Source organism: Taudactylus pleione, unplaced genomic scaffold, assembly GCF_031769625.1.
Source record: "Taudactylus pleione unplaced genomic scaffold, aTauple2 ptg000454l, whole genome shotgun sequence".
Taxonomy (NCBI): domain Eukaryota; kingdom Metazoa; phylum Chordata; class Amphibia; order Anura; family Myobatrachidae; genus Taudactylus; species Taudactylus pleione.
This window is the reverse complement of record NW_028284856.1, coordinates 12,740,363-12,749,399: the sequence shown is the minus strand read 5'-3', so window position 1 is coordinate 12,749,399 and position 9,037 is coordinate 12,740,363. Positions and strand designations below refer to the sequence as shown.

At 38.9% G+C, this 9,037-nt stretch overlaps 1 pseudogene; it reads left to right on the top strand.

Annotated features, from left to right (window-relative positions):
* The first annotated feature begins 6,807 nt into the window (after positions 1–6,807).
* Positions 6,808–8,569, top strand: LOC148505449 (uncharacterized; annotated as a pseudogene).
* Positions 8,570–9,037: the final 468 nt, after the last annotated feature.

The following is a 9,037-nucleotide window of genomic DNA, read 5'->3' as shown; positions in this document are numbered from 1 at the left end:
CAGCCAGCATTCACTAGGCCATGCTATTGTTCAGCACATGGTTCAATGGAGGGAGAGGGAGGGGGATAGCATGAATACCTTTGTTTAAACCACATGGAATTGGCCATATTAACAAACTACCGACACCATTCCAAATTCATCTCTCCTGTTTGAACTATACAATAACATCCATCCCTAGTATCACATTATACACACAACCCTTATTGTATCAAGTACATGGTTCAAAGCCTTATCACCAAAGGGAAAAGCACATGGCAGTCGCCATTCTCCTACAACAAACCACAATCACCAGCTGACATCAAACTGAAATATACACATTCTATAGATTACATTATTTATAATATTTCATAGGTATAAACTATCAAACAGTTCCATCTTATTTCTAACCACACCCTATTACAGCTAAACCACAAGAATACAACACGTACCAAACCTATCTTTCCCAGGCCATGCTATTATTCCAAGCACATGGGGGGAGCACATGGAATCCCTTGGATTATTTAAACCACATGTGGCAGCCATTTTGACAATATACAGCAAACAGTATATAGTACTTATGGGCCTATTACAATATCTGTGTATATGAACAAAGATTCTACTATAAATTCCTTTCCTGAATGTTGCCCACAAAACATCACATACTTACTATACCATCTACTGCATGTTAACACAAATCACTACAAGACTAAACTACTGTACAGATCACTACATTATTATACAAATCAAAGCATAATTAACCATCACCATCAAAACACATGGTTTCAACTACAGTTTCCCTGTAAGGCATGTGTGGGTTGAGGGACAGATATACTTATATAGAGAAAAAGAGCCAGCTTCTCCACTGAGGAGTGTTGAGATCCCATCCTTCTTGTATGGCTGTAGCAGCATGAGTGAGTGTCTGGGCTGTGTTCCCTCTCCGGTCTGTGTGGGAAATCCAACCATTCCTCATCTGTGAGGTGTGGCTTCTAGAGGAAGTAGACTCTTGTGGGGAGTTAGTTCTAAACCTTATTGTGTTAGGTATTCTGTCTGTGAACACCAAGAATCTCATGTCCAAATGTATTGAAATGTTAATTGGCTTGTACTGTGAGAGCTAACTATATGTGTTCAAATGCAACGGGACCAACCAAGCTAGTTTCTGGGCTATGGAATAAGTAATTCATATCATGTGACTATATAGCTGTATAAGAATTTAATATTCATTTATATATATTGAATGATTAATAATTAGTCTACAAATGGTGATATTAATTACACATTCTTTAACATTCCCCCTGTATCGGTTTGCTGACATTTGACAGATGAACTGACATACAGTATGTTTATGTATTATCATCATTTTAGTATATGTGTATGTATGTTTATAGTACAGGTGGTCAAAGAGAGAGAAAATTCAGTTTGGAGAAAATCATGATAATGTAAGTTTCACAGTTCAAAGTAAGAAGTAATGAAAGGGCGGAGAACTAATGGTTCTCCCCTGCGTTGCATACCTGGATGGAAAAAACCTTGTTTTTGTATATTTGTGGCTTTATGCAAGGATAAAAAATCTTCCATATGTGAGGCAAACCCTTTCCTAATAACACATTCTTTTACAGGCACCCATGGGTCTTCTAAGCGCATAATACACAATGACAACTGTGTCAGGTCTTGTTCACGTCCTGTTCAACATTTACATTGATGAAGTGGAGAAGTTTGAGCCAGACAGGGGAGCAAGGAGTCTACGGGGGAGTGAAGATGACAGAGTCGGCCGGACATAGAGGTCTATTGTAAATAGACCTCTATATAACAATGATTGTCAGAGACCTGCAAATTGTTCATACATTCTTTTTAGATAAAGTTACAGTTGCATTTTATTGGAACTCCACAGTGCTGACTGATAATCATTTTACAAAAAAATATGAGTTGTTCTGCTTGTCTATCAGTACTGAACTTGCAATAAATAAACTAAGCTGAAGTGACATTTTGAACTACTGTCAAGTCTATACTGATACAGTAATTGGTTGGGGTGAGGCATTCATTTGGTGAATATAGAACCAGTATTATAATCTAAAATAAAAACCATAACAACATGGCACTGTCATAGGATGGCACATTTCCAATAAGCCAGTTTGTCAAATATTTGCCCTGCTAAAGCTACCCCAGTAAAGTGTAAGTGCTGTTATTGTGAAGTGGATATGTCTCGGACCACTTTATCCACAAATTGTAGGTTCTACAAGCTCACAGAATGGATCTGACGAATGCTAAAGCAGTTAATACTGTACATAAAAACCGACTGTCTTTGGTAGCAATGTAAGCAGTGGCGGCTCCGGGGCTAGGGCTGCAGCGCCGTCCAAAATTCAAATAGGGGAACCATACCAACTGCCAGTGAGTCCCAGCCGTTTATGTTTGGCAGCATTTGAAATGACAATTGGTGTGGCTCCCCTATTTGAATTTTGGACTGTGCTGCAGCCTCACCCCTGGAGCCACCACTGAATGTAAGCATAAGCACTATTCATATAGAGCTTCATAAATTGGGTTTCCATTGTTAAGTAGCTGCACACAAGCCTCAGTGTGGTAAAAGGCAAACAACTATTGGACTCTGGAGCATTTTAAGATGCACTCCCTGGAGGAATGATTCACTCTTCATCATGTGGCATTCTGATGGACCAATCTGGCTTATATCTGAAGAATGGTCCCTGTCAGAATGTGTAGTACCATCTCTATACTTTGGTGCAGAGAGTCTGGGACTGTTTTGCATAGTTTGGTCTTGGCCCCTAAGTTGCAATTGAGGAAAACTTAATGCTATAATGTACAGTTACATTCTAGAGAATCAGTGTGCTTAACTCTGAGGCAGCAATTTGGAGAAGACCTTAACATGCTTCACCATGACAATGCCACCATGCAGAAAGTGAATACCATTGTAAAATTATTTGGCAACGTTGGTGTGGAGGAACTTGACTGGCCTGCACACAGTCATGTTGAAGACCTATGGAAAATATAAAAATTAACTAAGCCATATCTCCCATCAACAGTGCCTCGCCTCAGTAATGATTTTGTGGCTGATTGGATACAAATTTTTGTAGTCATGTTCCAAATTCGAGTGGAATGCTTTTTCAGTGTTATGAGTGTCTACCATGATCCTGAGCCTGCAGAACCAACATGCTGAGTGCTTCCCCTATAACAACCCCCTTTCCTGGAACTGCTATCATAGTACTCAGGTGCTGCAATGACTGAAAGTAGTGCAGGCTCACAGACACATATATTTAAAGGGAACAAGACATTTAAATGACTAGATGGATTAAGAAACTAAAGCACTAGCTGAATGTACCATTTAAATGTACCATTTAACTAAATGGCACAAGGAACTAAATGAACTGAATATGCCAACTAAATAAGAATAACAAAATGATACTAAAACTATATATAGAAAATAGCTAATCAAATCTTCATGATAGCACTGGTAATTACAAAGAAGAATATGCTAGTAAGTATTCTGAATAGCACAGACAATTGCACTGCATGAGAATACTGAGCACATCTTTAGAATAGAACAGGTTATTTGCACAGTGGAGAAATGCTAATAGGTAAAAAAAAAATTGCAAATCACAGATAATTGCACTGTAAAGAAATGCTGGCCAGATCTTCCAAATAGAACAAATAATTTGAACAGTAGAGAAATGCAGGACATAACTTTCAAGTAATTTACACAATATATAAATATAAATATATATATATATTGTATGTAATACTGACAGGTAGCAGTCTTTCTGCATAAAATGGAAAATAACAATGTAGGGAAATGTTAGTCAGATTTTTCAAATATCACAGATGATTTACACAGTAAAGAGATGCAGGGCAGACCTTCTGAATAGCCCAGATTAGTTGCACTGTAGAGACACTGACAGCGCTCTGGACTCCTAAACAGCACATATGAGTAAACTGTAGAGAGATGTCGGGCAGGTTTTCTTAACAACCCAGATTAATTGTACGGTGAAGATATGCTTGCAGATCTTCCACATAGCACAATTTGCACAATAGAGAAGGTAGCAGGTGACAGGTAGCAGGTTTTCTGCATAGCACAGGTAATAGCACTATAGAGAAATATAAGTCAGATATTCCAAATAGCACAGATAACTAAATTGTAGAGATATGCTGGACAGGTCTTCTGAATAACCTAGATCAATTGCACTGTGGCAAAATGCTGGCAGATCTTCCTAATAGAACAGACAAATGAGCTCCACAAAGCAGCTGATAGGATCAGACCAATTACAACCCAATGCTCTAAACTCAGCTGCAGCAAACAAGCTTCAGAACACAGCCCAGCATGATGACTCCTGGTCTACACAACTGATGATGGCCAGGAGACTGATTGAAGCTGCTAGAGCTAACCTCAGCAGTAGCTGCTGAACTGTGCTTCTTCTGGATTCTAACACCCAAAAGAGTGGAGGTTGTTAGAGCAGCATAGGTAGAACTAACTTCATAATATTGCCCATGTTTTGGAAATAGATATTGATATCCATATACTTTTACTGTACTGTACAGTATGTACTATATGTGTTATGTTCATTTAAGTACATCTATGATGGAAAACATTAGGCCAAGAGAAATTAGCTAAAGGAAACATATCAGGAATATAAGGGTGCATAAAATAAAAAAATTTTGAGTGTTACATGGAAAGGCATAATGGTGATCCTAATTTATTACATTTTTGTATGCATTGTATATAGCAAAATGTAGAAAGACTTACTGTACATGTATAGAGGAAGCGGTCATAATTAGATACATCTTGATAATGTGAGTCTACGCCACAATATGATCACATGTGACAGACTTACTATCCACCGTTATGCTGCAGATCTCTGAGTAATGCTGGGTGATACTGTGATTGCAAGTTTTGTTAGGTAATTTGCAATCATTTACCTAACATGAATTCCTTAAACATTTATGTTTTTACTGATTTATACATGATGCTAAATATTTAAATTTATTGTAAGTCTGAGGTGTTGACTGTTTCTCATTTCAGTACAAATGTAAGCTGCACTGGACTTGCAAATAATTAAAATAGTTCAGTTGAAACTTTTTTTAAGCTGCTGCAGGTGAAGTACTTTATCTTGTTATTTAGATATACTGGGGAATATATGCACCTTTCATCCACACTCATTACCTGCTCACATTCATGGTTACACAGATTTTCAGACTGTACTTACTGTGTTCAATGTCTTACTTTGCACAACAAGGGGAATATCTACTAAAGTGCGGGTTTATAGAAGTATAAGTGTTGCCCAAAGCAATCAATCAGATTCTAGCTATTATCTTCTAGATGGTGCTAGATAAATGATAAGTAGAATCTGATTGGTTGTTATGGGCAACATCTCCACTGCTATAAACTCTCACTTTAGCAATATACCTCCAAGACTTTCTTCTAGCTTAGAAACTATGAAGTGTGCACTAAAAATTATTGAACAACTTATGGAATTTCCATAAGATATTCTAACCAAATACCTCCCATCTACACAGTTCACACAAAACTTACGTGTTCTGTTTGTACACTTATACCACTCTATGACCAGAGGCCAAAATTGCTGTGTGACTGGATCATATAGCCCTCCACAAACTTTGTCCCTTTGAAATCTGGCTTGACCAATGCAATATGTAGCACTTACCCTTATGTAGCAGGGCCTTCTGACCTCTGCCTGTCTGTTTATACCCAGTTTTGTTTCATAACCATTTTAAATAATTATAAATAATTGTTACTAAGTAAAAAAAATAAATAGAGCCTGATGCGTAATTGATCACAAAACAAGTGTAATCCATTCTAAAAAAAAAAAAAAATGTGTACACAAAAAATACTGTGTTTCTGCCCATATACACATTTTGAGATGCATTTGGTTCCAGATCGGCAGTACATGAGCCAGTTTTATGCCAAGTACATTTATACTAAATCTGGAAAGATGTGCCCAGATTTGCATTAGAAGCATATAGCATAGTATACCATGTTTACAGCAAACCTATTTATGCTTAAACCAATCCAGAATGTATGTATGTATACATATGGTATAGTGTCATTTATGCTCATTAGTGAATAAACAATACTCACAGTAAACAATTACCTCATATTAACCCATACACTGTCTCATAATTCTACATGAAGATATAAATGTTACATTAACACTGCATATTTAGTTCACTGCCAAATCCTCATTAGGAACTTTTTTGGTTTATTTGGAACATGATTATTAATATTTTATTATGTATGTATATATTTATTGTCTATGTCAGGGTTTCCCAAACTCGGTCCTCAAGGCACCTTAACAGTCCAAGTTTTAAGGATAAACATGCTTGTGCACAGATATTATAATCACAATGACTGTGGTGACAATTAAATCACTTGTGCTTAAGCATGGATATCCTTAACAATAGAATGCCCAGTGGGTTCTGCGCAAAACTTTTTTTGTCTTCTAATCTCTATTCTAATTTGTTTTGCGGAATAAACTCTGGTAACTTTTATTTATTTTTATGACTTAGCAGAACGAAATCACCTAAATTAGTGTTCATAGAATTGTATGCTTTAATTTTCATTATTACCTACATGGTTGTCAAAGACTTGCCTCTCGCTCTGCCCTTGGACCTGGATGCAGGAAAAAAGCCAGGTGCCCGGCAAGCAAACCTTGGACCTCCTTCTCTTACTGGTCCAAAGAGAAGGTGGGGAGGATCTGCAACTACAGCTCATGCTTCTTCTCCTACATGGCTGAACATACTGATCACATATCCTTGGCTTTTGATGAAGATAATGATTCACAATTGGTTGCCGGCAATGGTACCATATCGACAATGGTTACATCTGGTAATGGTGTGTCAGGAATGCATGTGCAGCACAATGTTCTCAGGGAACTGCCCGGGCCTACAGAGTATGCAATGAAAGACATCGTCGTTGGTTGTCCGGCAAGTGCATGGCGTTTATTCTTAGATACATTTATGCTAAATCATATAAAGAAATATACTATTACTGAAGCAAGAAGACAGACTGACAGTGAAAATGTTATGCTTAGCGATGAAGAACTTGAAGCATTCATTGGAGTAATGTATGCACGAGGAGTTGCAGGAACTAATGATCTGCCTGTTCATAGCTTATGGACGGATAACTGGGGTGTGCCTTTGTGTGAAAAACAATGTCAAGGAATCGTTTCTGTGAAATATTGCACGTCCTTTGTTTCACTGAAAGGTCTAGTTGCTCCAAACGTTTACAGGCTGACAAATTTCCTCTATTTTCAACAGTATGGAATAAGTTCATTGAAAACTGTTTTGCATTGTATAGGCCGGGAAAATACATCACTGTTAATGAGCAGTTATTTCCTAGCAAGGCAAGATACCCTTTAACTCAATTTAAAGCCTCTAAACCCAGTAAGTTTGGTGACAAGTACTGGCTAGCACTAGACAAGGGCCCTGATTCAGACCCACTCGCAAGCGGCTGTCCGCTCGCAAGTGGGTCGATGGTCTGCACTGAGCATGCGCACTACGGAGGGAGCTCCGTCGTGCGCATGCGCCAGACGCGACGAGCGAAGGAAAGTCCTTCGCTCGTTGTGTCTGATCAAAGGGGGCGTGCTGTCGATGTTGATTGACAGCACGCCCCCTTCGGTGGGCGTGCCGGGGGCGTGCCTCCCTGACGGGGGTGTTCCCAAGGGAACGCCTACCGTCAGAAGCCGGCCCACTGACATCACTAGTGATGTCAGTGGGAGTGATTTTAGCTCTGATAGAGCCAAAATCACTCCGGGCCTTGCGTTTGAAAACCTCAACCGCCGGCTCCGGCTCGCAGTTTCGATGGTCGCGATGGTCACAACCATCGCGGCCATCAAACTGCACGCTCGTATAGGCTGTGGGTGGTGACCCACAGCTATACGAGCGTCCAGGAGGACGCTCCATTTTTATGGAGGGCGGCCCTCATTCAGAGCGTGCGCTCTGCTCAGAGCGTACGGCTCTGAATGAGGGCCAAAGAAAGTAAATATTTAACAAATGGTTTTCCTTATACCTGGAAAGATGATTCACAGCCAATTAATGAGCGAGTGTCGGACCACGTAGTATTGCGACTTATGACACTGTTTCACAACAAAGGTTGAAATGTAATTACTGATAATTATTTCACATCTGTCACACTTGCAAAAACCCTAAAAAAGAATGGGAACAGTCTTATAGGGACTATGAACAATGTAAGAAGAGAAGGCCCTGCGCACATAAAATCTATGAAAGAACCCCTATACCCAACAAAATTATATTATATAATAATATCACCATCTATTAGGGCAAAGCAAAGAAAAATGTTGTTATTCTGAGTACTCCTCATTCAGATGTGACAATCTGTGATAATGCAAAGAAAACACATGATAGTGTCAAATTATATAATGATATTATTGATCATATAGATCATATGGTATGGAAATATACGGTTCAGACAAGCACTAGGCGATGGCCTGTTCAATCTTTTGAAAACACTCTTGATTTAGTTTTTACAAACGTCTGGATCAAGGACGTAACGTCAGAGAGAATTTCTCGTAGAGTTTTCCTACCATGGTTAAAGAACTTTCAGAACCGAATATGAGGTCTAGAAATGTCCTTCCTTCTTCAGAGTCTAATCAAGAATCCGGTCAGGAACCTACACAGATGACTAAATACTGTCAAGTCAAGGTACAGTGCAATAAAAAAAAACAGTGGGAACATGTATTAACTGCAAAACGTCTGTATGTGGCACTTGCACAAGTAAGGTTGAACGATATTGCAAGAATTGTACTGTCGAAGTCAGATAATTGGATATGATCGCTTGCAATTATTATCTGACGATCTGGTCGTCTGTGGTCTGATAAAGAGTAAATCGGATGCTACTCTGCGTCGGCGCAATCCAATGCGCACTAATGTGAACCAACCACACACATACACTGATTTACACAACTCACACACGCAGACTTACTGTATATGCATACAAATAGACGCTCGTATGTGTATCCACATGCGTACACATAGACGCTCACAGGCGTATTCACATACATACATATGAACATTTCCTATCTCA